We start from the raw sequence: 18,999 nt of genomic DNA on the forward strand, positions 1-18,999 counted from the left end.
ATGTAGAACCCTCTGTAAGTAACACATTTAATGATCATATAACAAAATTTGCAATAGTCTCTAATGAAAGACCAAATTTTACTTGTATTTGTTGCCGCAGAACTCATTATAGAAAACAAACTAGGAATGTTGATCTCTACAGAAAGAGTGAAAATGAAGATAATTATAAGTGGAAGGATTTTGCCACATATATATTTCTAGAAAATTGTTTTGATTTGGGTGAAGATCAGCGTATTTGTAAATACTGTTACAACAAGTTAGAGGAAAATAGAATGCCGACCAGAGCTGTACATAATAATTTAGAATTGGATGCTATTCCTGCTGAACTTTCTGAATTAAATACATACGAGTCTATACTCATTCAATGTGTTCATCCGTTCCAGACCATAGTACGTATGGAGCCCAAAACTGGTAAATTACCTCCTTCTGATTTACTGAGAGGTTTAAAAGGAAGAGTGGTGTATTTGCCCTTGGATTTGAAAAAAAATATGGAAACTATTGATGCGGATACTTTGGAAACTGAACCATTAATTATTCTGGTTAATGGTGTACCTACAAAGAATAAGAAGATTTGGCAGGAGCTGGTAGATGTGCGGAAAGTACAAAGAGCAAATTTGTATTTGAAAAGGAATAACAAATGGTATGAATCAATTTATATAGAAGAAGAAGAAGAAGAAGATTTACAAGAAGACACAGAAACACCAACTGGACAAATTGAAAAAGTGGACAAGTCAAAGGAAGAAGAAATTTATGAACATTTTAGCATACATCCTCTTCATTCAAAAGAAGTTATGGGAGATAATATTGATCTCTTTCAGATGAAGAAAGCAAAAGGAACTCCCGTGAGTGTATGGGAGGAGAGCTTGGAAGCTCGATGTTTTCCCCAGCTGTTTCCTAAAGGAAAAGGAGGACGATACGATGAACGTCCAGAACAGATTCCAGCTTCTGAGTATCGGACTACAAGACTATATGCTGAAGATCCCAGATTTCGACAAAGTATTCCTTATTTGTTCCATCTTTTATTTGAAAGCGACTTGTCTGCACTGTCTTATGCAGTTAATCACATTTTAAAAAGTGGAGTACATTTACAAAATGTGTCTGCTAAGGATTTTATGGAGAAAGTGCAGCACCGAGATGATCATTTGGAAACACAACTGATCAATCTGATGGCTTGTCAGCATGGGACAAATGAATATTGGTACCGACGCCATGGTGAACTAAAATGCATGTTACGGAATTTAGGAACACCAACATGGTTCGTTACCCTAAGCTGTGCGGAGTACGCTTGGGATGATTTACTGGATTTTCTACGAGAGGCAAATTCAAACATTCAAAACATTGAATACAAGACAGCAGGAGAACTGTGCTCATTGGATCCGGTTAATGTTTGCAGATATTTCAATCATAGATTTGAGGCTATGATGTCCTTCATCTGCAATAAAAAAAATCCACCTCTTGGAGAAGTAGTAGATTTCTTTTGGAGAAAAGAGTACCAGGCAAGAGGTGCTCCTCATATTCATATGCTGTTGTGGATCAAGGATGCCCCAAAGTTTGGAACAGATACTGATGAAGCAGTGTTATCTTTCATTGAAGAATATGCAACATGTGCTATACCAAAAAGCACAGAAGAGAAAAAGTTAAAGGAGCAAGTTTTACGTTTCCAAAGTCATCGGTGTGGAAAATACTGTCGACGGAAATACAAGAGCAAAGATAAATACTACACTAAGTGTCGATTTGGATTTCCTAGACCTGTTCTTTCAAATGGAAGAGTCAACAGTTTTATGTCAGCTGTGAGACATACTATCACAAGGAAATCACCTAAGAATACCTACAACCTAAAAAGAAAAGAAGAATCCAAAAATATAAATGACTACAACCCAGTCATTTTATCCATGTGGAACGCTAACATGGATATACAGTATGTAGCTGACAATTCCATTGCTGTTGCTCGATATGTAACGTCTTACATTACGAAATCAGAAAAAACAGAATTGAAGGAAATGTGGGAAGAGATTTCTCACGAGAAGACTGTCAGTAAGAAGCTGTACAGTTTCAGTTTGAAGATGTTATCGCATCGAGAAATTGGATCCTACGAATGTTCAGATAGGTTATCTTCTGCAAGTCTCTACTCGAAGTCAAGAAGAATTTGGGCAAGTTTAGGCCTTGCAGCAATGAGAAATCGGGTACTGAAATCTGTTGGAGAAATTGAATATTTGGCCGAGAATGACCCAGAAAGTACAGATATTTTGAAATCAAACATGTTGGACACATATTATCCCAAGAGAAGTCAACATCTGGAGAACATGTTTCTCTATGAAGTGCTGCAGAACTACATTTATTCACGGAAAGCCGCAGAAGACATCAACAATGGAAAATATAAAGTCGTTGGTGAGGAAGGATGTTTGGTGAAGCAAACAAAAGGAAGTTTGATAAATCACAGGAAGCTGAGTTGCGACACTACTGACAAGAAGGAATTTTACTATTTGACTCTTTTACAGTTGTTTAAACCATGGCGTACAGAGGATGAACTACTGGGAGAATTTCAAAGCTATGAAGATTCTTTTAATGCTTGCAAAGACAGCATACAATGCAGTACATTCTCAAGTTATCTGCAAATGTTAAATGAAGAAATTGAACAGGAAACTACAATTGCAGCAGAAATAGCTAGAGACAGTTCTCAGGACAGCCAAAGTTCAGGAACACTCAGTCAAGATCCCCTAGGACAACCAATCGTTGAAAATGAAGCATCAATAGCCATGAATGAAGTGGAAACGGCTATGAATCAAGCTCAAGAAGAATTTATAGACTTAGAAAATTTGGAAAGACAACTGAATCAAGAGCAGCAACAAATTTATGAAGAGATCAGAAACAAAATTGATCACGGATTTCTACATGAAAAAAAAGAGTGCTCATGCACATCATTTCATCCAATCAGGATGTATGTAAGCGGACAAGCTGGAACTGGAAAAAGTTTCCTTATAAAAGTCATCAGAAGCTACCTACAGCAAAAAACAGATTCTACTTTGTCTTGTGTGGTTACTGCTCCAACTGGGTTAGCAGCATATAACATAAAAGGAATCACTTTACATCGTTTGCTAATGTTACCAGTGGAGCATGAGAACAAAATACAATACAACAAGCTAACTGGAGAAGCATCCTTGGAAGTTTCAAGAGTATTGAAGAAGATGCAAGTTCTCATTATTGATGAGGTGAGCATGGTATCAAACTTAATGCTTGCCTTTGTGCATTTAAGAATGCAGCAAATTTTGAAGACAGACTATGACATGTTATTTGGTGGAAAACACGTCATAGTTTTTGGAGATCTTTTGCAACTTACTCCAGTTAAAGGACAACCAGTGTTTAGTACTGTCACACATGAAGACACGAAGAAGTCATTGGGAAGCATCGGAAATACAAATATTTGGTCCTTCTTTGAGTACAAGGAACTTACTACTAATATGAGGCAAGCAAGCGATGAAGAATATGGAAGTATTCTGAAAGATATCAGAATTGGACTACTCACAGAAGTTGGCAAAAAAGCATTACAGAGTCGGCTGCTACATAATTTATTTCCAAAGGAAGAAATAGTTGCAGAGAAAATATACAAGAACATTGCAGAAAACAAAAGTGTCATCTGCTTAATGCCAACTCTACGTGAATGCTCAATATTTAATGAGGAGCTTTTGAAATTGGAAAAGGAAGAGATCAGGAAATTGGAAGCAGTGGACAAAATTGAGGATGGAAGAATTACTGTCACAGTAACAGGCAAACTGAAAAATAAATTGGACTCACTAGAAAAGAACATCTCCAAAACAGCTGGATTAGAAAAAAATCTATATGTTTGCATGAACTGTAGAGTATTTTTAAGAAGAAATTTGGATGTTGAAAAAGGTTTAGTTAATGGAGCTATGGGAAGAGTTGTGGGTTTTATTAATTATCAGAAAAAAGATGGAATTGAATGTTTAAAAATTAAATTTGATCAGATAGAAGAAGTTAAAGATATTTGTCGTTGTACAGTTCGTTTCATGCTTGTGAAAGACTTATATGTACGTAGGAAGCAGTTTCCGTTTTCTCTAGCATATGCTGTAACTATTCACAAGTCTCAAGGATTGACTGTAGATTGTGCATTTGTGAACATTGGTTCAACTGTGTTCAAAGAAGGTATGGCATATGTTGCTTTGTCACGAGTGAAAACATTATCAGGTTTATTCATGATAGACTTTGATGATTCAAAAGTTAGTGCTGATACAAACTGTGTAAAGGAGTATAATAGATTAAGAAGAAGCTATGCTCCTCATTTAGGTCAGTATCCTGTGTTGGAGAAACGTGTAGTTTCTCGTAAAAGAAAAAATGAGAATATCTGTAATGAAGATGTAGAGAAGAGGAAAAAAAAGAGGAGTGATGTAATTGCAAGCAAAAAGAAAAAGGAAAATGAAGAACAGGTTGTAGGATGTCATTTTGAAAATAGCTCTGGTGTCAAATGCTACGCAAATGTAGTGCTGAATGTTGCATTTTATCTGGAAAGTTTGCAAGAGCAGATAATAGTAAATCAGGGAAAAAGATTCTGTTCTGAGCTGAGTCTCCTTTTTCAAAAGCTGAGTAAAGATAAAACTCAAATAGAAAGTGCTACTGAAATTAGAAAACTTTTAGATATATGTTCAGGACGAACACAGTTTTCTCAAAATGTACAGCAAGATGCACAGGAATTCTTGATGTATTTTCTTCAGGTACTGGAAGAAGAAGGGGTTCCCATTGAAAATGTATTTGGTCTCTCTTATAAATGGGAACATAGTTGTGAAAACTGTTATAATATATGTGGCTCTAATGTTGATAATGAAAGGTTTATTTATTTGACATTGCCAGAGAGTAAAACAGTCACTTTTGCAAAATTAGTTAAAGATGCTAATCATAGCATGAAATGCGGTGAGTGTAAATCTGACATGTTTTCAACGTTAATTTTAAAGGAATACGGACAGTATGTAATTTTAATGATGCAACGATGTAGAGCTGATGGTTCAAAATTGGATACTTTAATAAAGAAGTTTACAGGACAGCAATTATCAATTTCAGGAAAAACTTTTGTAACTGTTGCAATAATTTTCCATGATGGACCTACTGTTACTTCTGGACATTACACAGTTTATCTTAAATGTGAAAAAGGCTGGACACTGTGTAATGATTCCCAATTGATTTTCAAACAACGTTTGCCTTTTGATTTAGCAAATTCCTATCTAATCTTCCTGAAACCTAAATTTTAGAGAGACTTGGCAAGATCTGGACAAAATAATTTTACCATTTTACTGGATTACCATTGGAATTTTCTAAAAAAAAGATTTTTTAAATTATCATTTGGCCTAATGGAAAGATAACCAATTGTAATGTGGACTTTTTAAATTTTTAATGAAACTTACAAAAACCAATAATTTAGAGATAATCGGTAACATCTGCACAATTTAAATTTTGGAATGTTATTGGAGTGCCATTGGAAATTTTTTCAAAAATGATTTTAAAAATTACTATTTGGCCATGCGGAAAAGTAACCAATTCTATTGTGGACTTATTAAATTATTAAAAAAAAAATTCTTGAACCAAAATGTTACAGAGAATCGGTGAGATCTGGACAAATTAAACTTTAGAATTTTATTGGATTACCGTTGGAAATTTAATCCAAATTTTTTTTTAAAATTACTATTTGGCCTAAAGGAAATGGAATCAGATGTATTGTGGAGTTATTAGAGATATAATATTGTGATTATACTTCTGAAACAAAAATATCAGACGGTATTTTAAAGAAATAAGTATTGTTTTTTGATGATATTTTTTTAGAATATTATGCATTTCTGTAATGTTAAGTTTAAGTGAGAAGAGATTCTGGGCTTTTTTAATACAATCTTTGAGATTGTTATTTTTTTTTTGCCCGCTGTTAAAAGATGAATGCAATTGCTTTCACAATTTAAAGTGAAATGCAATATATTTTGAAAACAGCAAAAATAAGGCAAAAATATTTTTTGGTAAATATGTAAATACGAGTACTGTATTTTAAAATGTTTAAAAAATATTAATACTTTTTTCTTTTTTTTCAGATTGATATAGAAAATTTTCGAAAACTAGAACCATTTTTAAAGCAATTTTTTAAAAAAAAAACAAATGAATAAATATTTTTTTGACTGGGTATGGTAAGTCAATAATAATAATTGTAGTGTTTCAAAGTCCTTGTAATGTGATTATTGATTTTTAGTATTTTAAAAAAAAAAAAAAAAAAATTACGCGCACCGTACGCGTACGGTAAAAAAAAAAAAAAAAGTTTTTAAAAACATCTATAAAAAAAAGATGAAAGATAGGGTTGGCTCTTAAAAGAGCCGTTGTGTTCATGCAGGGAGAGAGGAAAGAAAGAATGGGAAAATTAGTCTCTGTGACAAGTGTGCTGATCTATTTTGAGGTTCACTAGGGAAACACTGGTCTCCCTTTGACAAATTAGATCATGACAAGAGGCACATCGAATATCAACCCTCAGAAATCGAGGGTTAATTTCCAGAGGGCCAGCAAAAGGAGATGCTCCCCCCACAGATGAAGGGCTCACCTGACCTGCAGAAGAAGGAGTCAGCCCTGCAGATGATGGTCCAGGCTGAGCTGCTGTGGATGTGCTTGGTTGACTTTCTGAAGGGTTACCTCCAAAAAGTCGAGCATGTGTCCTTCTGTGTACATCCCTGAGGTGCCTCATCATGGTATGATTCCCAAAGGAATACTTCCTGTCAGGATTACCTCTTGAAAGTACACGCTTACACAGCTTACAAGTTACTAAGGGTGCATTTACCTTTTGCTGGCCTTCAGGAAAAGTAAAAAAATCCCATACATAAGAAGTCTTTTGTTTCCTCGCTCTCTGCCTCAAGGTAGTGCTGCTAGTGCTAGCCTCACTCTCAGAAGAGCTCTGCTGTTCTGCCATCGTATCACAAAGACAACCCAGCTCCTTCTCCTAAGGGATCACAAGCAGAAATGAGGGGAATGGGTGTGGTGTAGGAGAGTTCTAGAACTGAAAGTAGTTTCAACCAATCAAAAGTTGTGTTTCATGATCACATGACCTACCGTACGCTTACGGTACGCTTACGGTACGCTTACGGCAAAAGTGCGCATGCGCGTAAAAAAGACACGCGCTTGCGCGCATGCGCATAACAGTCACTACCCGACACTTCCGCGTAACGTGCGCGTGTAGCGTACACGCGTACGCGTCCCACGCGGAGTACGCGCGGCTACGCAAATTGCGTAACTATACGCAAACAGCGTAGAAAAATTACGGGCGTTGCGTAAACCGTACGCTTACCGTAAGCTTACGGTACGCGTACTAAAAAAAAAAGGAAAAAATGTACTGGAAAAAATTATAACATGTTTATTTTATGAAATATATTTAAAAAAACATATTAAAGAATTTTAAAAATTAAACCATAGTCTTTATAAAAGGTTAGAACATTAAATTAAAAATATGTTAAAAAAAATAGAAGAAAAAAAAAAAAAATAACATTTAAAAAACCTTGCAAATTCACTGAAAAAACCATGGGTTTCACACACGTTATAGTTAGGAATTAGCATTTAAAAAACCTTGCTAATTCAATGAAAAAACCATAGGTTTCACACACGTTATAGTTAGGAATTAGCATTTAAAAAACCTTAGAAATTCAATGAAAAAACCAAAGGTTTCACACACGTTATAGTTAGCTGGACATTTTACTCGTAAAAAACCATTGAAATTCCCCCGTTATAGTTAGTTAAGCTAACTATAACTCGCGCGCCCGCAATGCACTGCTGATGACGTCACATATTACATCACTCATGACATGGTCAGTGACATCACTCATGACATCACTGATGACATCTCAAATGACATCACTGATGACATCATCCTTGTGATAGAGTGGCAGACCTCCTCTCACCCTAATATAACCTTTGATACACACATTCATAAATAGAGACTAAACATTTCAAAACAATGGACATACCAATACCAGTTACAACAACCTCTTCAGTAATTCTAAGATCCACATACACATCCACTCATTCACCAACAGTCCTATACAGTCACTCATACATGTACTCACTCATCATATGTACTCATACACCTATACATCCTGTTACACAATGCCACTCATCCGTAGAGTTACTCACATACATAGTCACTCATGCTAATAAAGAATCAAACATCCATTTACTTGCATATACAGTTATACACACACCACCACACTTACTTCTACAAAAACTTACACATACTTAGTCTTTTAAACAATCACTTATAGAAACACATACTTATTCATACAGGAACTCTTTCAATCTCTCACTCTCACATATACTCACTTATATACACCAATAGTCACATATACTAGTTTAAAACATATGTAGTTACTCATAAAAACACTGTAGAGACAGTCATTCACTCACTAACACACCCATACACACACTCATCCACCCATGCAGTCCTGCACACATACTATCTTCAACACATACAAACAGTGAGTCACTCATTCATGCACCTATGCACTACGTAATACCCCCCATCGAACCATACAGACATCAGACACTTATACTGATACCCAAAAAACCAACCAATAACCTATATAAACACTCATGTAGCTGCTCACCAACCCATGCAGCCACTTATACACAAAGTGAAAGACTGATACAGATATATACATATTTAAACATTACTCACTAAGCCATGTATTCACTATGATACACCTAATCAGTCAGTTACACAATCAATTTTTCAAAAACAAATCATCCATTTAGACACTTATATACCCATTTATTCTTCCATCGACCTTGAGATATACATATATAAAACATATTTAATTTTCAGAAAAACACACATTCACGGGATGATGTCATCAGTGATGTCATCAGTGATGTCATTTGAGATGTCATCAGTGATGTCATGAGTGATGTCACTGACCATGTCATGAGTGATGTAATATGTGACGTCATCAGCAGTGCATTGCGGGCGCGCGAGTTATAGTTAGCTTAACTAACTATAACGGGGGAATTTCAATGGTTTTTTACGAGTAAAATGTCCAGCTAACTATAACGTGTGTGAAACCTTTGGTTTTTTCATTGAATATATATATATATATATATATATATCCAGAAAAGATGCACTCCTGTCGGAAAGCGTAGCCCTTCGAGGGGTGGCACAGCGCCGGTGGAGTAAACCGGTAATAATTTTCCTTACAAAACGGAGTTCCAACTGTGCTCTCAGGTCAAGGAAAAGACACCACACCGTTCCAAGATACTTCAAGGGGGTTTATTGCTTCATAAACCCAACAGTTGGGTTTATGAAGCAATAAACCCCCTTGAAGTATCTTGGAACGGTGTGGTGTCTTTTCCTTGACCTGAGAGCACAGTTGGAACTCCGTTTTGTAAGGAAATATATATATATATATATATATAGGTTCCTGGCGCATTCATTCACTTCCAAGCAGGCGAGGAGGAAAGCAAACAGACACCGGTCGTGCTTCACAGAGATTTATTTAGACAACAGCGGCATAGCACGTCATTACGCGTTTCAGCCAGCAGGTGGCCTTGATCACATAGGTTAACAGCCAAACTGAATATCCTTATATACACAACACTAAGTGAACATGTGATACTAAGTGGTGATCGACATAAAAGAAATATAGGTGGTGATAGCCACTCTATATTGGGAAATTTCTTATGTTTAAATTGGAATGCATCTTTTAATTTGTCAAGATTGCAATATTCGTAAAAGATATACGAAATACATGAACATACATTTTATATAAAGTGCAGTTATTCGTTGTGCAAAATACGCAAGTTGAAGTGCAAATAGCAGTAGTATATATATATATATATATATTTTGGAAAACATTGTGCCCATCCACAAGAGAGCACTCGAGACCAGCCCTGATGGTGGCACATCTTTATTCAGGCAGAACCGCTGACATCAAAAGGGTGAGTATGGTAGAGTTGCAGTGTTAAAATACGACGCGTTTCGGGAATGGCTCCCTTCTTCCTGGTACAACACCGCAGCTAGTGTGTCGCAATGTCCATGGCCACAATATTTGTCCTGTCCTGTCTTATGGAGCAGCGTGGGGGTTGATTTTGAGCCACTACATCCAGAGCGGCCCATACAGGGTCAAATGCAGGAAGATTCGCAGAACAAACATTGTGGCCATGGACATTGCGACACAATGCAAGTCCCAGAATTCAGTTGGGACTGGCCTCACAGATGATTGGCCCATTGGAGGGCGTGTTAGGTCAAATGAATGCAGGTGTGATGGACTGCTAGCTGTGGTGTTGTACCAGGAAGAAGGGAGCCATTCCCGAAACGCGTCGTATTTTAACACTGCAACTCTGCTATACTCACCCTCTTGATGTCAGCGGTTCTACCTGAATAAAGATGTGCCACCATCAGCGCTGGTCTCGAGTGCTCTCTTGTGCATGGGCACAATGTTTTCCAAAATTTAGCGTGGCCGCCCAGCCGCGGAGAGCGGCACCACCCCGAGGATTGCAAAGGGGGCCACGAGGTTTCACATTTGCGGAGTCTTATGGAGCAGCGTGGGGGTTGATTTTGAGCCACTACATCCAGAGGGGCCCATACAGGGTCAAATGCAGGAAGATTCGCAGAACAAACATTGTGGCCATGGACATTGCGACACACTGCAAGTCCCAGAATTCAGTTGGGACTGGCCTCACAGATGATTGGCCCATTGGAGGGCGTGTTAGGTCAAATGAACGCAGGTGTGATGGACTGCTAGCTGTGGTGTTGTACCAGGAAGAAGGGAGCCATTCCCGAAACGCGTCGTATTTTAACACTGCAACTCTGCTATACTCACCCTCTTGATGTCAGCGGTTCTACCTGAATAAAGATGTGCCACCATCAGCGCTGGTCTCGAGTGCTCTCTTGTGCATGGGCACAATGTTTTCCAAAATTTAGCGCGGCCGCCCAGCCGCGGAGAGCGGCACCACCCCGAGGATTGCAAAGGGGGCCACGAGGTTTCACATTTGCGGAGTCTTATGGAGCAGCGTGGGGGTTGATTTTGAGCCACTACATCCAGAGGGGCCCATACAGGGTCAAATGCAGGAAGAACAAACATTGTGGCCATGGACATTGCGACACACTGCAAGTCCCAGAATTCAGTTGGGACTGGCCTCACAGATGATTGGCCCATTGGAGGGCGTGTTAGGTCAAATGAATGCAGGTGTGATGGACTGCTAGCTGTGGTGTTGTACCAGGAAGAAGGGAGCCATTCCCGAAACGCGTCGTATTTTAACACTGCAACTCTGCTATACTCACCCTCTTGATGTCAGCGGTTCTACCTGAATAAAGATGTGCCACCATCAGCGCTGGTCTTGAGTGCTCTCTTGTGCATGGGCACAATGTTTTCCAAAAAAAAAAAATACGTATATATATATATATATATATATATATATATATATATATATATATATATATATATATATATATATATATATATATATATATATATATATATATATAAAAGGGCAGTTCACCTGTCCCTGGTCGTCCAATCATTTATGCTCGCAACAGCCTGTTTGAACATATGTCTAAGTACGTAGATTACTTTTTGCTGGAATTTGTCACACAACTACCATCATATCTGCATGACACCATTGATTTCCCTACAAAAGTCAACAAGATCGCGTGGTCTGATCAGTATATCCTATTGTCTATGGACATCACGTCTCTGTATACGAGCATCAAACATGACGATGGAATAAGGGCTTTTAAACATTATTTGAATGACATACATATACATTGCTACCGCACAATGAACTCATTTTATTTAGAATAGGATGGTGTCTCATTAACAATTTCTTTATGTTTGACAGGACCATATACCAGCAAATGAGAGGTGTCGCTATGGGGGCTTGCTTATCCCCTAGTTATGCATGTCTCCATGTTGTCTGGTGGGAGGAGCCGGTATTGAAGGGAACACACCTCATATCATGGAGCCCACACATTATTTCATGGCTACGTTACAGACTTTGTTTCTGTTATTTGGAAAGGTACGAAAGAGAGTGCTATGGAGTTTGTTGCTGCCATCAACAAAAATGAATCTTGAGTTTAATGCCAACATTAGTAACACATCTATAGAATTTCTCAATGGTACTATTTATATTGAGAATAGCTCTATGCAATCTAAACTTCAATGCAAACCTACAGTTTGGAACTCCACTCTGCATGCCGCTAGCTTCCATCCCAGGCATCTAATAGCAAGTATCCCTTATGGTGAAATGCTGCGGCTTTGTAGGATTTGCATCTCCGATAAAAATGTAATTGAATGTCAAAATCAAGCACATCATAGATTCGCTGCAAGGGGCTACTCTGACAAATCTATTAAAGTAGCCATAAAACGAGCTAATGCCATACCTAGAGACACATTGTTGACAGGCACACACAGTGATTTAACCAATGACATTCCCACTAATTCCAACACTGCAGCCACCTGGGCAGTGGAGACCCGCCTTATCATCACTTATAGCAAGGAAGAGCGAGCATTAGATCTATAGTGAACAGACAATGGCGCATCAATCTTACTGACCATGTACTGGATCCATTGGTCTCCAAACATCCCACCATTACTTATCATCTGGCTTTCTCTAAGAGGGACGCCCTTGTCAAGAGCAGTCTAGAAGTCATCACTAAGACCAACTGACTCACTGACATTAAGGGCTCTCACAAATGCAAAACCTATAGGGCTTGCTGGTTCGGAATCAACACCACTCAAGTAACAGCTAAATTCCGCACACAACCCATTAAGTTAACCAAAAGATACACGTTTAGATCTGAATTTGCTGTCTACGTACTTCAGTGTAGTTGTGGACTCAGATACGTTGGCAGCACTAAGCTCTAAGTCCACGTTAGGATCCTTCAACACTTGAGAGCGATAGTCAACAACAACCCCACATACCCAGTAGCTAGGCACTTCAAAGAGGTACATAACAACAACCTGGAACACCTCAAATACTTTGTTATAAACAGTGTGCCTACACTTAGACAGGTTGGTAATCGAGAGAAAATCTAAGGCAGCTGGAGACACGCTATATCCTGGAGCTTGACACCAAGACGCCCTCGGGCTTAACATTAGCGAAGATCTCTACAATTATCTGTGATCTATATTGCTTGCCTGCTCCTTCAACCTCTTGTGATGCAGGTAACTCTTATGTATGCATTCCACTTACCATGATCTGTACATTGCCTCACATGGTTTCTGACCTGTAATTATGCCTATGGCTATGGGCTTTATGATGCAATTTTTTTGTATATCCATTTTTTGTTTCACCGTGTGTGTGTTGTTCCAGCATGGATTTTTGAACATCTACATATGATCCCTGGTAATATTAACCAGATTTCTATATCTAGTTTCTTATGACTGTCTCTTTTCTATATATTTTTTGCTTTGACACTCTTACTATTACTATTTATATAGATTGCTTTGCTTTCACTTTAAGAACTAACTGCACTTATATCATATGCACTACATTTTGTGCGACCCATTTTTTATATGGTACACCCTATTCTACATTAACTTTAGTCCAGAGTCTATTTAGTCACATAGACAGACACTTAGGGGCAGATTTATGTTGCACTTGCGCCACTTTTGCGCCGCCGTTGCGTCACTTTTGTGACGCAGCAGCGGCGCAAATCCTGCGCCATGGTGCGGGGTATTTACAACGTGACGCATCTGGGAGATGCGTCACGTTGTAAAGCCCTGCGCCACATGTAGGCGTTCCAGGGCAGGTGGGGGCGTTCCGGCGCAGGAATGCCTCCTAAAAGTGGCTGAGTGAAATCTACAAGATTTCACTCAGTCACTTTTGAGCCCATGCTGCGTCAAAACCCTGTGCCTGCTTGAAGCAGGCGTAAGGATTGACGCAGCATTGTGCAGATAGGGCCCCCCAGAGCCTTGCTGGAGCTGCGTCGCGCTTGCGACGCAACTCCAGCAATGCGCCACTTTTACGGCACAGATGCGTGACGCATCTGTGCCGTTTTTGCCCCATGGTGCGCCGCATTATAAATGCGGCGCATTCATGATGGCGGAGCTGGGGCGCAAAATAACTGGCACATCCCTGCTGATATGCAGGGATGCGCCAGTTATTATAAATCTGCCCCTACGTCCGGAGTGCTCCCTGAAATTTCTTCCAGCTCTTTCTCTACTCCTTCGATGTAGAATAAACACATATCTACTGTGATCATCTTACACATTGAAAATATGAACAAAAAGAGAGCGAGGAAAAAAGAGAAAACTTGTCCTCTTCCCCAGTAAATTTTGCAAAACAAAGTGGACAAGTTTTTTTGTAAGGTGACGATAAGCAAACGTTTTTCGCTGTCACTTGTTGAGAAACTTGAAAGGAGAGTACACAACTGTTGTAAGAAAACCCCTCACCCGCCTACCTAGTAGGTGGCATGCTTCATCATCGGGGCCCAACTGGATTGCCAATGCAATCCAGCTGTGCTGCGACGCCTGAGTTACAGCGGAGCTGGATGTTGAGTGAAACCGAAAGTGACGTGCTATGTGAAGTGTAACTATGGGTTAAAAATGTCTCTGAGGAATGCCCTTTTAGAAAAAGTTTTTTTATTAGAAGGGTCCCAGGACATGAGTTAAAAATAGAAACGGGATCTCTGCTAAGGAATATTATTTTCCTTGGTATCCCTTGTAAATAAGGTCTACTAGTTTCAGCCTTCTAGATGGTTCTTAAGGCTTTCGTCAGGACCAGAAAAAATGTGAATGGCCTCAAAAAGTAGTAAAGGCCAGCTGAGGTGTAGATATCAGCACACACCCTAAAGTGTGCTGTGAGTGTAGTGGGTAATGACGATTTACTCACAATACCTCTGTTGGGAGTACCTGTAAATGAAAATTTAATAAGTACATATAAACAGTTAGTAAACATGCATCTCTGTTAAATGCATGCTCCTTTCTACTTGTAGCCGGTGGTATGATGCTTGTGGAATGGTGGGCATGCATGACCACTAGAAAAAGACTTGCGTGGCTGCAATGTGCCCCAATGGTGTAGATATACACGGGGAATCCATAAGTGGGTGAGAATAAGTGAATAAATAGCGTATCTTACACATTGGCCAGTGGTGGGGGCATTAGCTTTTGATTTTCATCCCCCGCTGATTTGACAAACACATTTTGCTTGTCTTATTGTGTACTATACACCGCTTACCTGCTGCTTTGTCTTCAATTTTTATGCACTATGCAGATATCTCAGCCAGATTCAATGATCAAGTAGCTGATTGGTAGCAACACTGTTTCTCTAATTTTGAGGTATTTGTTACCAACTCATCCTCTCTGTGGCTAGTCTACCTTTTAGTCTACTGACTCAGATGTCTGTCATGTCACATGTGATTACCTGGGGCTCACATGTAAGTCACTCTGTTTCATCTCTTCATGAAAGTAATGTAAAAAAACGCAGTTAGACGCTTGCTTATTACTGTAAAAAACGTAAGGAAACGTAAAAATACTTGTGTCATCCTATTTTAATGTAAAGCAACTTACCGACCTATTTATGTGGCTACTTGCACATAGCTCGTTGTGTGATCAAGGCCGCGGATATGTATGTATGTATGTATGTATGAATGTATGTATGCATGTATGTATGTATGTATGTATGTATGTATGTATGTATGTATGTATGTATGTATGTATGTATGTATATGCATAAACCAATCAAGTGGCTTGTGAAGCACGACTACTCACCCATAAGGGCCTAAGTGATTGCCTTAGGGAGAGAGGTAGGGTGTTCCATGTCTTTGCTGTGAGATAGGAAATGTATCTTTTCCCGGCCGTGGTCTTGCGGATACATGGGATGGTGGCTAGGGCCAGCTTAACAGAGCAGAGTTCTCTGGTAAGCGTGTGGAATGAGAGTAGGTGGTTTGGTATGCAGGTCCCATGATGCGTAGAGTTTGCAGGCATTTGTGAGGAGCTTGAAGGTGAACTTTTTGTTGACTGGGAGCCAGTGGAGGTCTCTCAGGTAGGTGGTGTTGTGGCTTCGGTGGGAGATGTTGAGGATGAGTGTGGTGGGGTCGTTCTAGATGCTGTGCGTTTTCTTGCGGAGTTTCTGGGTGATGACGGCGTAGAGTGCATCACCTTAGTTGAGTCTGCTGCTGAAGAGTGTGTGGGTGACTGTCTTTCTGGACTCTGTGGGGATCCACTTGAAGATCTTTTGGAGCAGGCATAGCATGTGGAAGCAAGATGATGGGACTGCGTTGATCTGGTGGTTTATGGTGAGCGAGGAGTCCAAGATGATGCTGAGATTTCTTGTGTGGTCTGTAGGTATGGGTAGAGGTCCAAGATTTGCAGGCCACCAGGATTCATCCCAAGCAGATGGGGTGGAGCCCAAGATGAGGACTTCGGTCTTCTCTGAATTTAGCTTGAGGCATCTGTCCTTCATCCAGGTGGCGACAGCCTTCATCCCATCATGGAAGTTTCATTTGGCAACTGTGGGTTCACTGGTGAGGGAGAGTATCAGCTGGGTGTAGTCAGCATAGGAGATGATGTTGAGTCCATGCTTTTTGATGATGGCTGTGAGTGGGGCTATGTAGATATTGAAGAGAGTGGGGCCCATGGAGGAGCTCTGAGGCACTCTGCAGCTGATTTCTGTGGGTTCCGAGAGGAATGGTGGCATCCTGACTCTCTGGGTTTTGCCGGTGAAGAAGGAACAGATCCTTTCCAGGGAAGTTTCGTGGATGCCGGTGTCGTGGAGTCTTATGCATAGGGTGCAGTGGGAGACAGTGTTGAAGGCGGACGAGAGGTCCAGGAGGATGAGGGTTGCAGTTTTGCCTCGGTCGAGGAGTTTGCGGGCGTCGTCTGTGGTGGTGATTAGGACAGTCTCCGTACTGTGATTACTTTTAAAGCCAGATTGCGAGTGGTCCAGGATGTGGTTCTCCTTGATGAACTTGGAAAGTTGAGCGTTGATTGCCTGCTCAATTACCTTGGCTGGAAAGGGGACAAGAGAGATGGGTCTGAATTTCATGAGGTCGTTCAGGTTGGCAGAGAGTTTCTTCAGCAAAGGGTTGATCTCTGTGTGTTTCCAGTCTTCTGGGAATGTTGTGGAGTTGATGGAGCAGTTGATGGTGTGGCAGAGTTTGGGGGTGATGGGGTTACTTGCTCTGTTGAAGATGTGATGCGGGCAGGGTCTGAGTTTGAGCTTGAGTGGATGCTCTTCATAATCTTTAGGGTGTTGTCTGTAATTAGGGGAGTCCAACTGATATTGGTCTACTGGGGTCAGGAATCATTGGGTGTGATGATTGTGAGTGGGGTGAGAGGGTCTTGGGTATTGGGGCTGTTGAAGATGTCATAGATCTCCTTAATCTTGCGGTGGAAGAAGGCGCTGAGGTTGTTGAAGAGGTTTTGGGAGGGTGGGATGTCTGCTGTCCCTGTGCTGGGGTTGACGAAATCTTTGACCACGGTGAAAAGTTCCTTACTGTTGTGCGCATTGATGTTGATCCTTTCATTTAGGGCCTCTTTCTTTGTTGTTCTGATGAGGTGATGATGTGCGGTGACACGGGTTTTGAAGGCTGAGCTGTGTTCCACGGTCTTACTCCTATTCCATCTCTTTTTGAGCTGTCTACAGGAGCGTCTGGAATTATTATTATTATTATTTAGAAATTTGTAAAGCGCTCAGCTACCCCCAACGGGGCTGTCCCGGCGCTGACAACAAGAGAATAAAAAGGTCCGGGAGGGTGAACTGAAGAGGATCGATGAGGCTAGGTGCGAGAGAAGAGCCAGGTCTTCAGTTTCCTTCGAAACAGAGGCTCTGATGTAAAAAATCTGAGTTCCACCGGTAGAAGATTCCACAATCTGGAGGTGGCCACGGAAAAAGCCCTGCCACCCGTACGTGCCAGACAGAATCGTGGGCAGAACATAAGGCGAAGATGGTTGGATCTCAGATCCCGCGTCGCATGAGTCACCCTGAGTCTATGCATACGGTATGCTGGGCCTCGGCCATTGAGAGCTCTGAAGGCGAGGACTAGAGCCTTAAACTGAATGCGATATCTCACTGGTAACCAGTGCAGTTTGGCCAGATAAGATGAAATCGAGTGGCGATAAGGAATGTTACAGATCAGCCTGGCAGCTGAATTCTGCACTGTTTGCAGACGATTGATGAGGTACGCTGGGGCCTCAACGTACAGACTGTTTGCGTAGTCCAGGTGGGACGTTATCAGGGCATGGACTACTGTTCTGCGGGACTCAAGAGGCAAAAAAGGAATGATTTTTTTAATCATTCGGAGTTTTCCAAAGCAGGATGATGAGACAAATTAATTTGGGTTTTGCAGGAAAGAGCTGTGTCAAATTGGAAGCCTAAATTACGAGCAGCTTGAACTGGACCCGGGGGAGGATTAAGTTCAGATGGCCATCAGATGTTAGGAGGGATGGAAGATTTCTGGTTAAAAAATAGGACCTCCGTTTTATCAGCATTCAATTTTAAGTTGTTGATGGACATCCAGGAGGCGATGTTTACCAGGCAGTGGCGAAAGTTAGCCAAAGAGCTTTCAGAGTGATCCTTAAATGAAAACACAAGCTGAGTATCATCAGCGTAAAAGATCACTCTGATGCCCCAAGATTCGACCACCTTCGCCAACGGCATCAGGTACACATTGAATAGGAGGGGGCTCAGGGCAGATCCCTGCGGAACCCCCCATATTAATGGTTTCTCCGTGGAAACAAAAGGGCCAAGGGCGACCTGTTGAAATCTGCCCGTCAGAAATGATTTCACCCAGGCCAGCGGGATCCCTCCAATACCCACCTCCTGAAGGCGATTTAGCAAAATGTCATAGGAGATAGTGTCGAATGCTGCGGATAGGTCGAGGAGGACCAGCATGGCCTCCTCTCCCCTATCCACACATTCGCGAATTGACTCAGTTGCTTCCAGCAGGGCTGATTCAGTGCTAAAGTTCGGCCTGAATCCTGATTGGGTGTCATGAAGCAGGTGGTTAGTTTCTAGGTATTCAGACAATTGCTCTTGTAC

The sequence above is a fragment of the Triturus cristatus genome, chromosome 8 (genome assembly GCF_964204655.1).
Source record: "Triturus cristatus chromosome 8, aTriCri1.1, whole genome shotgun sequence".
NCBI classification, from domain to species: domain Eukaryota; kingdom Metazoa; phylum Chordata; class Amphibia; order Caudata; family Salamandridae; genus Triturus; species Triturus cristatus.